Consider the following 14,184-nt stretch of genomic DNA (forward strand, 5'->3'; position numbering starts at 1 on the left):
TGTGTGTTCTATCCTCAGCTTCTGTGATGCCACTCAAACAACATATAGTAGTTGGGGATGTTGCCGAGGGATATGGGTGTCAGCGTCGTATACATATACGCACGCACGCACATACATACACACATACATAGAGGGAGAGTGAGAAGAACAACACCGTGTGAAATTAAGCTGTAGTAGTGAAGTAGTGAACACCGAGTGAAATTACCTGTGGGTAATGCATCTTTAGGTAGGTTTCAATCACGAGTATTTTTACAGATGTTACTCCACTGCCTAAATAACTGACAATAGGTTGAAGCAGCTGCCAATGGGTTGAAGAATCTGACAATTGGTTGAAGCAGCTGACAAAGGGTTGAAGCAACTGATAATGTGCTGAAGCAACTGACAATGGGTTGAAGCAGCTGACAATGGGTTGAAGCGACTGACAATGGGTTGAAGAATCTGACAATTGGTTGAAGCAGCTGACAATGGGTTGAAGCAGCTGACAATGGGTTGAAACAACTGACAATGGGCTGAAGCAACTGACAATGGGTTGAAGCAGCTGACAATGGGTTGAAGCAACTGACGATGGGTTGAAGCAGCTGACAAATAGCGATCTGTTGCAGACGTGCGCAATTGGCAAGAATGGAAACTGTTTTCTCGATTAAACCATAATTTTGAAATTAAAAGTTGGAGTACCTGTTTCTGGTGACTTGATGTTTCACCCAGCAAATTATTACAATTGTGTAGTATTCTCGTATAAGGTGGTGATCTAAATGAAACTTGTCCGCTTGCATGACGATGGTAACAGGAGCATATACATTGTTTAAATACATGCCATTGATATCCAGAATGTTGCACAAGTTTTATAAACCATGAAAACATTTGAACATTTACAAATTTACGATTGTTTCACCACTTAGGGACATATTCATATCTGGAACCGAAGTAAACTTAGAAAAGAATTCGAATATACATCACTTGTTACAATCAACAGACATGTATTGGAAATACTGACAGTGTGTATTTCAGATGTATATGAGGGTGTGTATATTTGGTGGTAAAGCACCAATACGTCTTTCTGATCAGCGTGTCATGTTTTTTAAAATGTATTAATGACTGTCGGTGTAAAATAAATCAAGAGTCGTTTTATTAGGATGTCATATTATTATACATCAGCTATAATGATTTCACAACATGTTAGTGCAGTGCATTGTAGGTGAAGCGTGAAGTGACTTTGTAAATAAATTATATTAACACGTGTCAAAACATATCTCCTTCTGTCCCTAGCTGTATTGTTGTTTCCACGGAAGTTTGCGTGATAGATCACCACTGACCTCAATATACTTAGTATTACTCGTACTTTGTAAAGCATGGTGCTGAGATTATGTTATTTCTGGCGGATCCAACTGCTCCACATTTTGTTTCTGTTTAATGCTTCTCATGCTGATTTCGAAAGAATTATAATTTTGACAAAATAACCTTAACTTTGTAAAACCGATAAAGTTGCAAATCGTTTCCGCTGACGAGCTTCAGCTTCGTATCAGTGCATGTAAAGTCAATGTACAGGAAGATGTGACTTGTATTTCAGCATGAGCACGTGATATTGTTGATATTGACTAACATGCCAACTTGTTTACTGCTTCATGATGTCATGACACACTCAGCATTCCGTCATGAAAAAAAGCCCACCTGATATAACAGAATAATATGTTTAAGAGCCATTGCTGTTGAACAGACATATGTAATATTTGGCTGATCTAACTGCGAAGTACCAACCTTTGTTTTCTTGCAATGATGTTCCATGCATTCAGTGCTAATCAAAGTTTATATGATCTTCAAACGATAGAGCCCAATGAGACAAAATATGATTTTGGAATACTTACCTATAGTGTATAAAGTTGAAGACATAGTTTCTCATCAAATACCCTTGTTACAGTGGACCGTGACATTACCGAAATGTGTTTGCTTTGAGCACGTGTGTAATATTTTTGTTCACAATTTAATTAATAGTCTGAGCATTCGAAAACTACTATTTTGGTGAAAATCGGTGAATACAAACGGGAGTTATTAGATTGTATCATCCAATTATTGACACGTTGCTATAACTGACATGGCAGCTGATCACTCCCGGCTTTAAGTCAAAGTGTAATTCTTAATGTGGTGTAGTTGCATCACAAGCTGTTGGCTTGATGTGGGGTCAAATCCTGTGAGTAGTTTATGTCCTACATGCTGTGTAATTCTTTGTTTCGCTTAATGGTAAATAGAGGCAGGTAACTGTTCATCCCATAATCTGAAAGGCCTTGTCCTTCATGCAGTTCTAGACCTCCAGTTGAAGGTGAAGTACGTTTTACCCTTGACTGTCCATTTTATGAAGATTTACGTTGCAAGTATATCTCAGGACATTATCTGTCGAAATCATCACTGATCATTTTTGCTAATATATTAACAGGTAATAATGAATCCACCATACGTAACCTCGCTCTAAATATGCATTTATTCCTCGCAACGACCATGTTCTAATATAACAACTTGTATTACAACTCAGTATGGAACTCTCTTGTGTAAGGGCCTATAATACAATACACGATCGTCTTGTCTTGTTTCCATTTGCGGAGATCGATGCTCATGCTGTTAATCATTGGACTCTCTGGTGCAGACTCGAGTACTTAAGGGCCTCTGCCATATAACTGGAATATTGCTGAGTGCGGCGTAAAACTAACCTCACTATTAAATCATTTGCTCATCAAGGCCACATGAACTGTAACTAAGATCCCGCACGTAGCATGAAACAGGTCACCATGTAAGATATCACTGCTTATACAGCGCGTCTATGTGCACAGGTACTTCATTGTTCTGATGCATACCTGTGGAGTCAGGTATGAGGTAAGTGGGTCATGAAAAGTGACAGTCTGTTTCCACTAAATATCACTGACGAATTGTCCGAAATAAAGCTCCTGGCTGTGTGTATGGCACCTTTTGACCATAGTGACGGTGGGGTAGCCTAGTGGCTAAAGCGTTCGCTCGTCACGTCGATGACCCTGGTTCTATTCCCCACATGGATCAATGTGTGAAGTCCATTTCTGGTGTCCCCCGATATTGCCGGAATATTGCTGAAAGCAGCTTACAGTCACACCCATTCACTAACTCTTGACCATAACAGTTTTTATCACACAGTTTCTTGCGTTCTCGGAAGGATAAAGCCAGCGGATATTTTCCGCCACCGTTGGGGTCATGAATGGATATCGATGCAAACTGGAGAAACCACATACATATTTTAGGGACTACTTTAACAGTGTAAACAAACATGGCGCACGGCCGTTTATAGGCGATCTAGTCCAGTTTGACCGCCGTGGTTACGGTACTGTCAGTGTCTTATCCAAAGTAAGTCATGTCAGGTGAAGACAGATTGAGTGGAAAACGAAACGAAGACAGAAAATCTTTGGCTTACGAAGACAGCCAAGATACCAACACCAGTTCCCTGTCTGTGTTAGCGAGCAGAACATGCCATACGAATATAAAAGTGTATTTGTTGTTTAAACGGTTAATTGAAGGTTCTTGAGGTTCCACAAGACTTTGTTGTTATTTCCAAACGTAAGGTAAGATTGGTAGACAACAACGTGTGCTTTAAACTGTATGACCTACTACCGTCTACTGAGTGATTAGGAGAATATTGTGTCACCGAGCTTGTGATGTAACATATTAATACGCACATATTCGTGACGTCACAGATATCTGTGTTCATTCCACGAGTTTTGTTTCATGACTTGTGGCAACTGAAAAGGCATTGTTTAAAATTGTCAAGTAAGAACGACATTGTATGTCCATTAAAATAGGCTATCCGCGTAGCGTTGAATTTCAAACCATCATTGCCTTTTATACAGATAACAAAGTGGGTAATATTGTTTTTACATACAATGACCTGGAATACAGATAATCGTAAATTATAGTGTTGTTGTAACAGATAATACGATGTGTCCTTGAGGACTGATAGGTCGGTCAATAACCTACCCCAGACAGAGGCTTTCAGGTTGTTGCCAAGTGTTCGTTGGTTACGAGAGCGTGTACCAAAGCTGTTTTCAGAGAACTCTTTCAGAGTCAGGTACAAGGCAGGTGTCTGATTTAAATGACCTGATATTCCTATAAAGTTACTTGACTTGCCTGATGCCTGTTGTGTCGGTCAATAACCTACCCTACACGGAGGCCTTCAGGTTGTTGCCAAGCGTTCGGTGTTTACGAGTACGTGTACACAAACAGTGTCCAGAGCGCTCTTTGAGACTTTGGTGTTATGAAAATGACCTGATGTCCACAAACAAAGGTGACACAAAATCAGCCATTTCGGAACACATCACCAAATTTCCTGACCACAACATCAACTGGGACACTGTCACAACACTTGCTAGCAACAAACATGACTTCAAACAACGCAAACTTGCTGAAGCAGTACAAATCCGCAGACAGAACCCAACAATCAACAGGGATCAAGGCGTCTTTGTCTCTCCGGCATTCAACTGCATCATTAACACTAATTAATCAACCCACTCTGGCCCCCAGTCTCTATTTATCCACTCAACTCACTCTGGCTTCCACCAATTAATCCACTCATCTCACTCTGGCTTCTGTCAACTCACCCTCTTCCCCCCTCCCCCCCCCCCCGCTGGCTTCAGTCCTTAATCAGCTTACCTCAACATGTATTGTTACCTCAAATAGTTATTGTTAATCCTGTTATTGTTGTATTGTCATCACATGCTCATCTCTGCTGCATATATATTGTACTCCCCCTGCCATTCCCCAAACGCTTGAAAACGGTATAAGAATCTATACCGAAACGTCGCTACCCTGCAATAAAGAAGTTGATCATCCATAAAAATTCTTGTCATCTTTATCTCAGCAACTTCTAGAATGCCTCTCAAACAGTCGATCTGCAATGTACCACTGTTCACACAACGGTGACAAGGTACCTGGCGGGATGGGGAGGTGATGTGCACATGATTGTTAACTCACCAGTGACTCAGTCAGGGTTATATACTTCTCGGTTGTTATTCTCAGTTAAGACTAAGAGCGAGAACTGAGTCTTCATTGAATCCCTGAACGACTAATTGTGATTGGTTCTTAAAGGGTTAAATACTTAGATGATTGTTTTGGCACGTCACGTGGCTGGTTACTAATCATTACATGTTTATGTGGTATTTACATACAATCTGCCATCATAAACACGCGGGCATAAGAAAGTGAACGCCTTTGTTAATGATCGACAAAATCAAGCAAAACATATATTAAATCGCGAGTTCGGGGAGTTAGCTCGCTTGGGAAGAGGTGTGACTATACCAAACCACACACACCACAACACCTGGGTAAAATAAACAAGGAGTTTGTTACACGACAGTCACAGGATGATTTCTACATTATCACTCGATAATAGCATCGGTAACATTTATAGTTATCAATCAGCTTTCCAAGAATAAAAACATCATACGTAGATTCGTTATACATACTACATTAATCACGATACACATTCAAAAGTATGCTACGTAATGTCATTGTTAAATACTGTACACATCAAGCCACATCTACACTGTACAGAGTTACAGAACAGCATAGTATTCACAACATAATACAATAGATAAAATAGCCGACACACTTTACACAATCTACAATATCCACACCAAACAACGTATACGTAGAGTTAATCATTACATAATTGAGTAACAAATTTAACGATACCAGGTTCCACATGTACCTAACGGTTGATATCTACTATAAACTATGGTTCATGTAGATTATAGAATAGCAATGGTAAAGATTCTCCGCACTAGAAGAAAGTAAAGTTGCGTCCAGTGTTGCCAAGTGTCTGGGTTGGTGAGCCGCCATGGCCACTTTTGGTCCTCCGCCGTTTATCAAGAACGAGCTGAAGTTACAGCAGAGGTACCAGTTGCACAAACAGCCCACACAACCTATGAGCATGAGTGAACTTACTAGGCAGTCATCTCCCGACTGCCATCCGCATTACATACCTATACCAGCTATCGCAGATAATCGCGTTTACAGATAAAACTTACGATAACGTTGTTATTGCGAACTTGAGATTATGTCACTTAGATGGACCAAGACTTCGATGGCCAGTCGTGAGTATGCAATGACGGTATACGTAGTGAACTATCAACAAGCGTTAAGACAGATACATGCATTGCACCTTGGTTCTGTTACCTTTATCACCATGACCTTTGAAAGCTTAAATACTGGGGAACGTGGTCAGCTGGTCTGTAAATTTTCAGTTTTCAATAACACATACCGTTTGTCCAATTCAGCTATGTTCCCTTTTGTTATTGGTGAAGAAATGGTATAGCCAGGGGTTGAATATCTGTTATTTCTTTATCTCTGAGCGTTCAAGTTTCCACGTATTTTGAACCAGTCGTGTTTGTTGATTCCCACAAAAGCCTTCACACCATCACACACGTTTTCCCTAAAAAATATGCAGTTCGGAGCGAGTCTTTCTCACTTGCGACGGTATACTCGCATCCAGCCATCATCATGGAGCATGGTGAACTGACGTTCGTCTGTAAAACCACTAGTTGGTAGTTTTGTACCAACCGGCGACCTACAGTCCTTGCCCACTGTAACCTACAAGGACGATGTTCCTTGGTCAGTGCCATTCCAAGCAGAGGACGTCAAGCTCTGACGAGCAATTTAGGTTTGTGTGTATATATGCAAGCGTACGTGGGCGGGTCTCGGTCATCTCGCAATGCAGTACCTGACTCTTACAGAGCACCTCCAACAGTGAAGCCTGTCAAGATATTACTGAATGTTATAATCGAAGTATTTCATCCGTCTGAAATAAACTCATGTTCAAAAGGAAGTGATTACTTTTTATTCGGACTTTTTATATAAAATATAGCTTCACATACAAATCTGTGTGAAGCTGGATTGGTTCATGCTGTCCCAGAATCTTCCTAAGAACTGTTTAAAACTGTATTCTGTAATAATAACATCTCTGCCCCAAACTGAATCTTACCACTCACAATGTAATATGTTTGATTAACCATGAATTAGACAAACACACGTTTAATTAACTTATGTACTTTGGGTTATAAGCTAGCTTGTTCCGTGTAAAGGGATAATAAGAAACGGCATTATATATTAGAAAGCAAACCAAATGACATTCCCAAAAAGTTGACGTGTGAAATCGTTTTGTGTTTTTCAGAATGTGGACAGGAATGAGGCTGGCGCATCTGGCCTTGTTGTCACTTTTACATATTGCTAAGACTCAGAAAGTGTCAACTCGAGACGGCCCCCTTCTTGGAGAGCGTGTGTCAGTGTTGGGAAAGTCCATTGACGTATTCTATGGAATCCCATACGCCAAACCTCCTGTAGGTGATCTACGCTTCAAGCATCCACAGCCTTCAGAGTCATGGGGACCGGAAGTGAGGGATGCACGGAAGCCAACGCCGTCTTGTTTCCAACCTAAAGATGCTCTAAGCTCTGATGAGAAACACAGACAGATACCCGACGATTACAGTGAAGACTGTCTTCATCTTACAGTGTGGGCACCATCGGACAATGCTGGCAATCTTGCAGTCATGATCTGGATCTATGGTGGAGGGTTTTACAGTGGATCTACACGAATGCCATTATATGAAGGAAAATACCTTGCAGCAGAGAATGACGTCATCGTTGTATCAATGAATTACAGATTGGGACCTTTAGGGTTTAGCTACCTTGGACCAGATACAATCCCTGGCAACATGGGCTTAATGGATCAAAGATTAGCCTTACAATGGGTGAAAGACAATATTGTCAAGTTTGGTGGAGATCCAACCCGAGTGACCATATTTGGAGAAAGTGCTGGTGGTGCAAGCGTGCATCACCATCTGATGTCACCTTGGTCACGTGACCTGTTTGACAGAGCCATCATGTAGAGTGGGACCCTCAATTGCCCATGGGCATACACCATTCCTAAAACAGCAGATGTGATAATAAAGAAGCTTGCAGATCATCTTCAGTGCCCTTCATCTTTAAATGATGGAGACATCTTTGAGTGCTTGAAGACAGCAGATGCACAAACTATGACAGATAGTCAGCCTGTTTTGTTTGGTGAAGAACTTGTATTTGTTCCAGTTGTTGATGGGTACTTCCTCCCCGATGACCCAAAAACTCTTCTCTCCAGCGGATCCATCAAGCAGACTAGTGTATTGCATGGGTTTACAGACAACGAGTATACGTTATATTTGGCATTGATGCTGAATCAATTGAGAAACGAGTCCAAATTACCAGAGACATTGCGTATAAGTCGCTCGGAGTATGAAAATCTTCTTTCCTTTGATTTAATTGGCAAGAGAGGAATCGCAGAAGCTCTTCGCCTGTTTTATGAAAGTCAGAAAGCGCCTTTAAAAGACACTGACTATTTTGATGTCGTGGCTCGCATGACTTCAGACAGGGATTTCAAGTGTCCTCATCTTGAGTTTGACAGATTGTACTCTCCTGCCAACCCTACCTACGTGTACAGTTTTAATCACCGAATGTCAGTTGGTCCGTTTCCAAAGTGGGTAGGAGCTACCCACTGGTCTGAGTGCGACTTTGTATTTGGTTGGGTTCTGGACAAGTCTCTGGAATGTACAGAGGAGGAGATGGAACTCAGCAAGACCATCATGACGTACTGGACCAACTTTGCCAAGTCAGGGTGAGTGAGTGACAGAGTGAGTTGGAGACAGTAAATGATATATCGAGGCACTGAATCTACGCAGGTGAATAATTTTGGAACAGATGAGTGAAATATTCCCCACTCGGTCTTATACTGAACATGTGTGTTTGCGTTTCTTGTCAGTTTACAATTATTCTCAGAATATCACGTTCTCACGTTCTGACCTGTTCATCCTGAAAATGTTATTGATGTCCATGATGATACAGGGACGGTAAGCTGGACAAGTAAGCTCAACCTAAGAAACAGTTCGTACACCACACTCTACCCACTTCCTGTGACTGAAGCCGTCTTTTTTAATTGGTCAAAAAAACCCAAAAAAAAACAAAAAAACAAAAAAAACAAAAAAAAACAAACAAACAAAAAAAACCCCAAAAAACCAAAAAAAACAACAAAAACAAAAAAAAACAACGAAAAAAAACCCCCAAAAACAAACGAAAAAAAACAACCCCATCCATAATAATAATATTAAATGTGTTTACAGCAATCCAAACGCTCCTGTTCCCGTCAAGGTGAACTGGCCAGTCTCTGACTACACTGATCTCTCCTACATGGCACTTGACGTGGGCAGCAAATTATCACCAGGACACGGGGTAGTCCATCACGAATGTGTCTTCATCAACAGGATTCTACCCATGATTTCTAAAGGTAAGGTTACGCGCTATCGAACAGTCATTTTGATACTTATGTATACCAGTACGTTACACTGATACTGTTGCACATATACTAATCAGTTCGTATCAACACATTCGTGCCATGTGGTTAAAAAGACACATTTATACCAATACGTTCATGTGGATAGGTTCATGCCCCACTAGTCCTGTACCATGCATCGAACTATCGATGGATTGCAATTGTGGAGTCCCCGATAGGAGTTAATCGATAGTAGAAACGAAAAACTATCGATGCATCGATAATCTGCGTAAGTGTCGATATTTTAGTGATTGACTTGCGTTGATGAATGGACAGCGCAAGATACAGGAAGTACCAGATTCGTTCACTTTGATTTAGAGTTATCCGCCCCTGTTTCCTCTTCAGCAAACATGACAGCAAGCACGACATACTACTCAGAATTTGAAATTGTCAATAATAGTAAGCTATATATTAACTGTTTATATGATCTGAAGTTTCTTTTCTGTTATCAAAATATACTGGAACTACTTCAACTTGCTTTTATTTCATAGAAACCGTACATTCATTTGGGAAATGACTTCAAATCAAATTCAAATTCCTTCAGAGAAAAATACTATTGTAATAGTTGGTGGCAATAGCCTATCACTATCGCAATAGTATGTTGCAGCAGACCATCGCTATGACAATAGTTGTTTCCCCTTCATTGTCACCCGTAATACGTGTGATCATCTCAGTGTCGAGACTTGTTTCATGAAATATTGTTAAAAGAAGCCTTGCGCACTACTCACTCGCACTTTAACTAGTATTATGGCTGTAAGACATATGCTTCACTGGAGGCACGTTTGTTACTAACCAGGGCCCTGTTTCACAAAGCTGTCGTTAGCCTAAGATCTCGTAACTCTTCTCGTAACATTGGTATCTCCTGTGTTACAATATAGGAGGTAGGGATGCTACGAGGAAACCTACGAGATCTTAAGGTTACGAGAACTTTGTGAAACGGGCCCCAGGTGACAGACCCTCTCCATGTCACTCCTGGTGTATTGTTATGGATGCTATACTCAACTGTAGCAAAACAAATTCATGAATCCATTTTACGATTTTACAGACACGCCTGAAGGACAGGAGTACTGCACAAGAGGATGAAAGGACAGCACCATTGTAATCAGACTTCCAGAGACATAGATTTTAAGCGTAGTATAGTCAAAGTCCATTGTAATCGGACCTTGAGGAACACATATGTCATTAACATTATTCAAGCTGCATTAAAGTGTACTGGGTAAATAAAGTCCAGTGGAGTCCGGGTCGGTGAATGTCCCTAGAAATAAGTGACTTTACTCTGTATGAATGCTGTGTCTGTCGTCTGTGTCCATGTAGGAATATGCCAAGCAATGGGTCTTCACAACATATGTATACGTCTACAATAGCTAAAGATAAAGTACGAATATGTCATTTTCACAATGAGTACTTATGAATTTGATGCTCACATGTTCAAAAAGAACAATATGAAAATGTAAGCATGAAATTACAAGGTATTGAATAACTTCTTGAAAGCTATTGTCTGTAGCGATTGGTATAGACATACAACGTAGGAGACAACACCTTGAAACCGGGAGTCTGGTTTGAATGGGAAGACTCGGATCAGGCAGATAACATTGACCTGCACTAAATGTGTACATGCACAGGGCGTAGAACGTAACCAAAACGTACCGTAGAGAAGCGTACCGTGGAGTAAGAACCTAGCCGTTTTCAACAACTTCTTCTGATAAAAATGTATGTCTGATAACACCATATAGATTGCATTACATACTCAGTATATGAAACCATAACAAACGTGAACACGACGAATCAATGACCAGAGAAGATACAACATACATACTAACATACCTCTCATAAACAGGAACGTCCTTGAGAAGTTTACGTACACAGTTCACGTTGAGAGTCACAACAAAGTTCACAGATATTGTCACAAACATCGGAAGAAACTTGCTGATGGATCTTGAGGTATGCCGAGGTTGACCTGATCTTGAAAGTTGGTTCACTCACTTGATTGCTGGGTCCAGATAGATTTGTCAATGATGCCCTGATAGTTGGTGAACGGCCGACATGTTGATGCTCACGGTTTCTGCCTCTGGTCTCCGCTTCTGTGTTGCATGATGACGGTCTCCGTGACGCTGCCTTTGTCGTCCTTCATGTCAACTACTGGTGCATTACTGCGAAGTGGACAGTGTAGGACGTAATGTTGATGCTCACGGTTTCTGTCTCTGGTCTCCTGCTTCTGTGTTGCATGATGACGGCCTCCGTGACGCTGCCTTTGTCGTCCTTCATGTCAACTACTGGTGCATTACTGCGAAGTGGACAGTGTAGGACGTAATGTTGATGCTCACGGTTTCTGCCTCTGGTCTCCTGCTTCTGTGGTGCATGATGACGGCCTCCGTGACGCTGCCTTTGTCGTCCTTCATGTCAACTACTGGTGCATTACTGCGAAGTGGACAGTGTAGGACGTAATGTTGATGCTCACGGTTTCTGCCTCTGGTCTCCTGCTTCTGTGTTGCATGATGACGGCCTCCGTGACGCTGCCTTTGTCGACCTTCATGTCAACTACTGGTGCATTTCTGCGAAGTGGACAGTGTAGGACGTAATGTTGATGCTCGGGGCACTGATTCGTGGAATCCCCCAGTTGCTCTGTTCCAATCGGTTCTGTGGTGGCATCCAAGGTCGTCTGTCGATGGGTCGTCTGGGTCCAGCGTCCGTTGTTGCCAAGTGTGTGGGTTGGTGGGCCGCCATGGCCACTTTTAGTCCTCCGCCGCCCATCATGAACGAGCTGAAGTTTCAGCTCGCTCATCAGAGCTACCAGTTACACAACCAACCCACACAACACACCTGACTGAATGCTTTCACTAGACAGCCACCCCAGTCTTATTTGTGACTGTCATCCGTATTATATACCTTTTCCAGCTATCATAGATAATCGCGTTTCAGATAATACTCACGTACTTCAGATTATATCATATAGATGGACCAAGGCATCGATGGCCATTCGTGTGTATGCCACGAGGGTATACGTGGCACGTACGTGATGTGACAAGCGTGAACTGCAAACAGTCGTAGAGACAGATACATGCGTATATGCATTGCACCTTGGATTTGTTAGCTTCAGAGATACTGGACACGGATTAAGTCCGATGCTCGTTATCACCGTGACCCTTGACAGGTTAAACATCGTGGTGGTCAGTTGGTCTGTAAATTTCCAGTTTTTAATAACACATACCGTTATAAAATATTGGTAAAACTTTGTCCAATTTTCCGGGGTTAATAGTATTTGAAAACAAGTGGTATGGATGTTGTGGTGAAAGCAGTACGCAACCACTGTTTTAGCGTTGGTGAACGACTGGCGTCATCGGCCGTAAACGCATTACGTCAGAAAATTGTATATGTTTTCTAAAGGATTTGTTTTTCTATATTTCAGATAAACCTCTACAGTGAATGAGTGAGTTTAGTTTTACGCCGCACTCAGCAATATCCCAGCTATATTGCGGCGATCTGTAAATAATCGAGTCTGGACCAGACAATCCAGTGATCAACAACATGAGTATGTGAGTCTGTGCAGATGGGAACCGATGACATGTGTCAACCTAGTCAGCGAGTCTGACCACCCAATCCCGTTAGTCGCCTCTTACGACAAGCATAGTCGCCTTTTATGGCACGCATAGTTTGCTGAAGGCCTATTCTACCCCGGGACCTTCACGGGCATAAACCTCTACAATGCCACCATACGCATGTGACGATCATGCGTCTAAGGGATTTTGTGATGCCATTACGCATATGAAAGACGAACATTCATCAGAAATAATTCAGTATCAAAACATTGAAGCTTTGTGAGGTAAGTGACGAAAAGTTACAAACACGTCTGAGCTTTCATTGATTCACTATGAAATAGCTGTTGCTGACATCCCGAAGACATTGGTAATGGTAGATGAGGATGATAGTGAGTGTGAGCCAGCAGGAAAGAAAGCTTCCTCGGACCCTGACAAATATGATGCACCCAACATCGATATTTCTCAAATAAATACAATTTTGACAGAGTTTCCTTAAGACAGACGACACTTGCCAAATGCGATTTAATGAGCAAATCAAAATGTTCTGTTTGACAGGGTATAACTATTTCGTGGCAAACATATCCATTTCATGGGTGGAACAACTTTGACAGGACAGAAACAAGTGATATGTTATTTACACCTTAATAACGGCCTTACTTCCTGCCTTAATAATACAAAATCATGACATGAAAACTGTAGAGGCTGCCAGTACATTCCTGCACACTGCCGGTATACTTTCAAGTGAGATTTCATCAGGCTAGCTATTCTCGGACGTTCGTAGCCCTACGTACTTCTTAAGCCCATTCTTAACACACTGGTGACGAGTTAAGAATTATTTTTAGGGCTACGATCGTTTCGAGAATAAGGGCCCTGGACTTCAGTCACATTATTTCGATATTACAGAACCCTGGGGTAAAAATACAAATCCTATGAAATTGTGTTTTATAAAAGATCAACAGCAGCATTACTGAACATGGAGGACATGTTGACCTCCTGGGTTGTGAACCATCACCAATAGTAGCAGAAACAAGGCATAGAAGGAAGGAAGAGCAGAGCAGGAGTTTTTACAGAATATCATAGCAAGAACCCAGTCGGCTTTGGAGAATATACAGGACGGGACGGTCATCAGACAGGTTCATGAATCACGGGGTCAGATTGGTATGATATATGGTACAGTCATTTCATCCTCTTGTGCTGTACTCCTGGCCTTCCGGAAGTTTATGCGCCCTTCAGTCCATCAAATCAATTTCCACTTCATTCATTCCGTCACATCAATTTATCAAT

The 14,184-nt window shown here is 41.5% G+C and overlaps 1 pseudogene; it reads left to right on the plus strand.

The window, feature by feature from the left end:
- The first annotated feature begins 7,178 nt into the window (after window positions 1-7,178).
- Window positions 7,179-10,447, plus strand: LOC137260142 (acetylcholinesterase-like; annotated as a pseudogene).
- Window positions 10,448-14,184: the final 3,737 nt, after the last annotated feature.

This window comes from Haliotis asinina, chromosome 13 (genome assembly GCF_037392515.1).
Source record: "Haliotis asinina isolate JCU_RB_2024 chromosome 13, JCU_Hal_asi_v2, whole genome shotgun sequence".
In the NCBI taxonomy this organism is placed as follows: Eukaryota; Metazoa; Mollusca; class Gastropoda; order Lepetellida; family Haliotidae; genus Haliotis; species Haliotis asinina.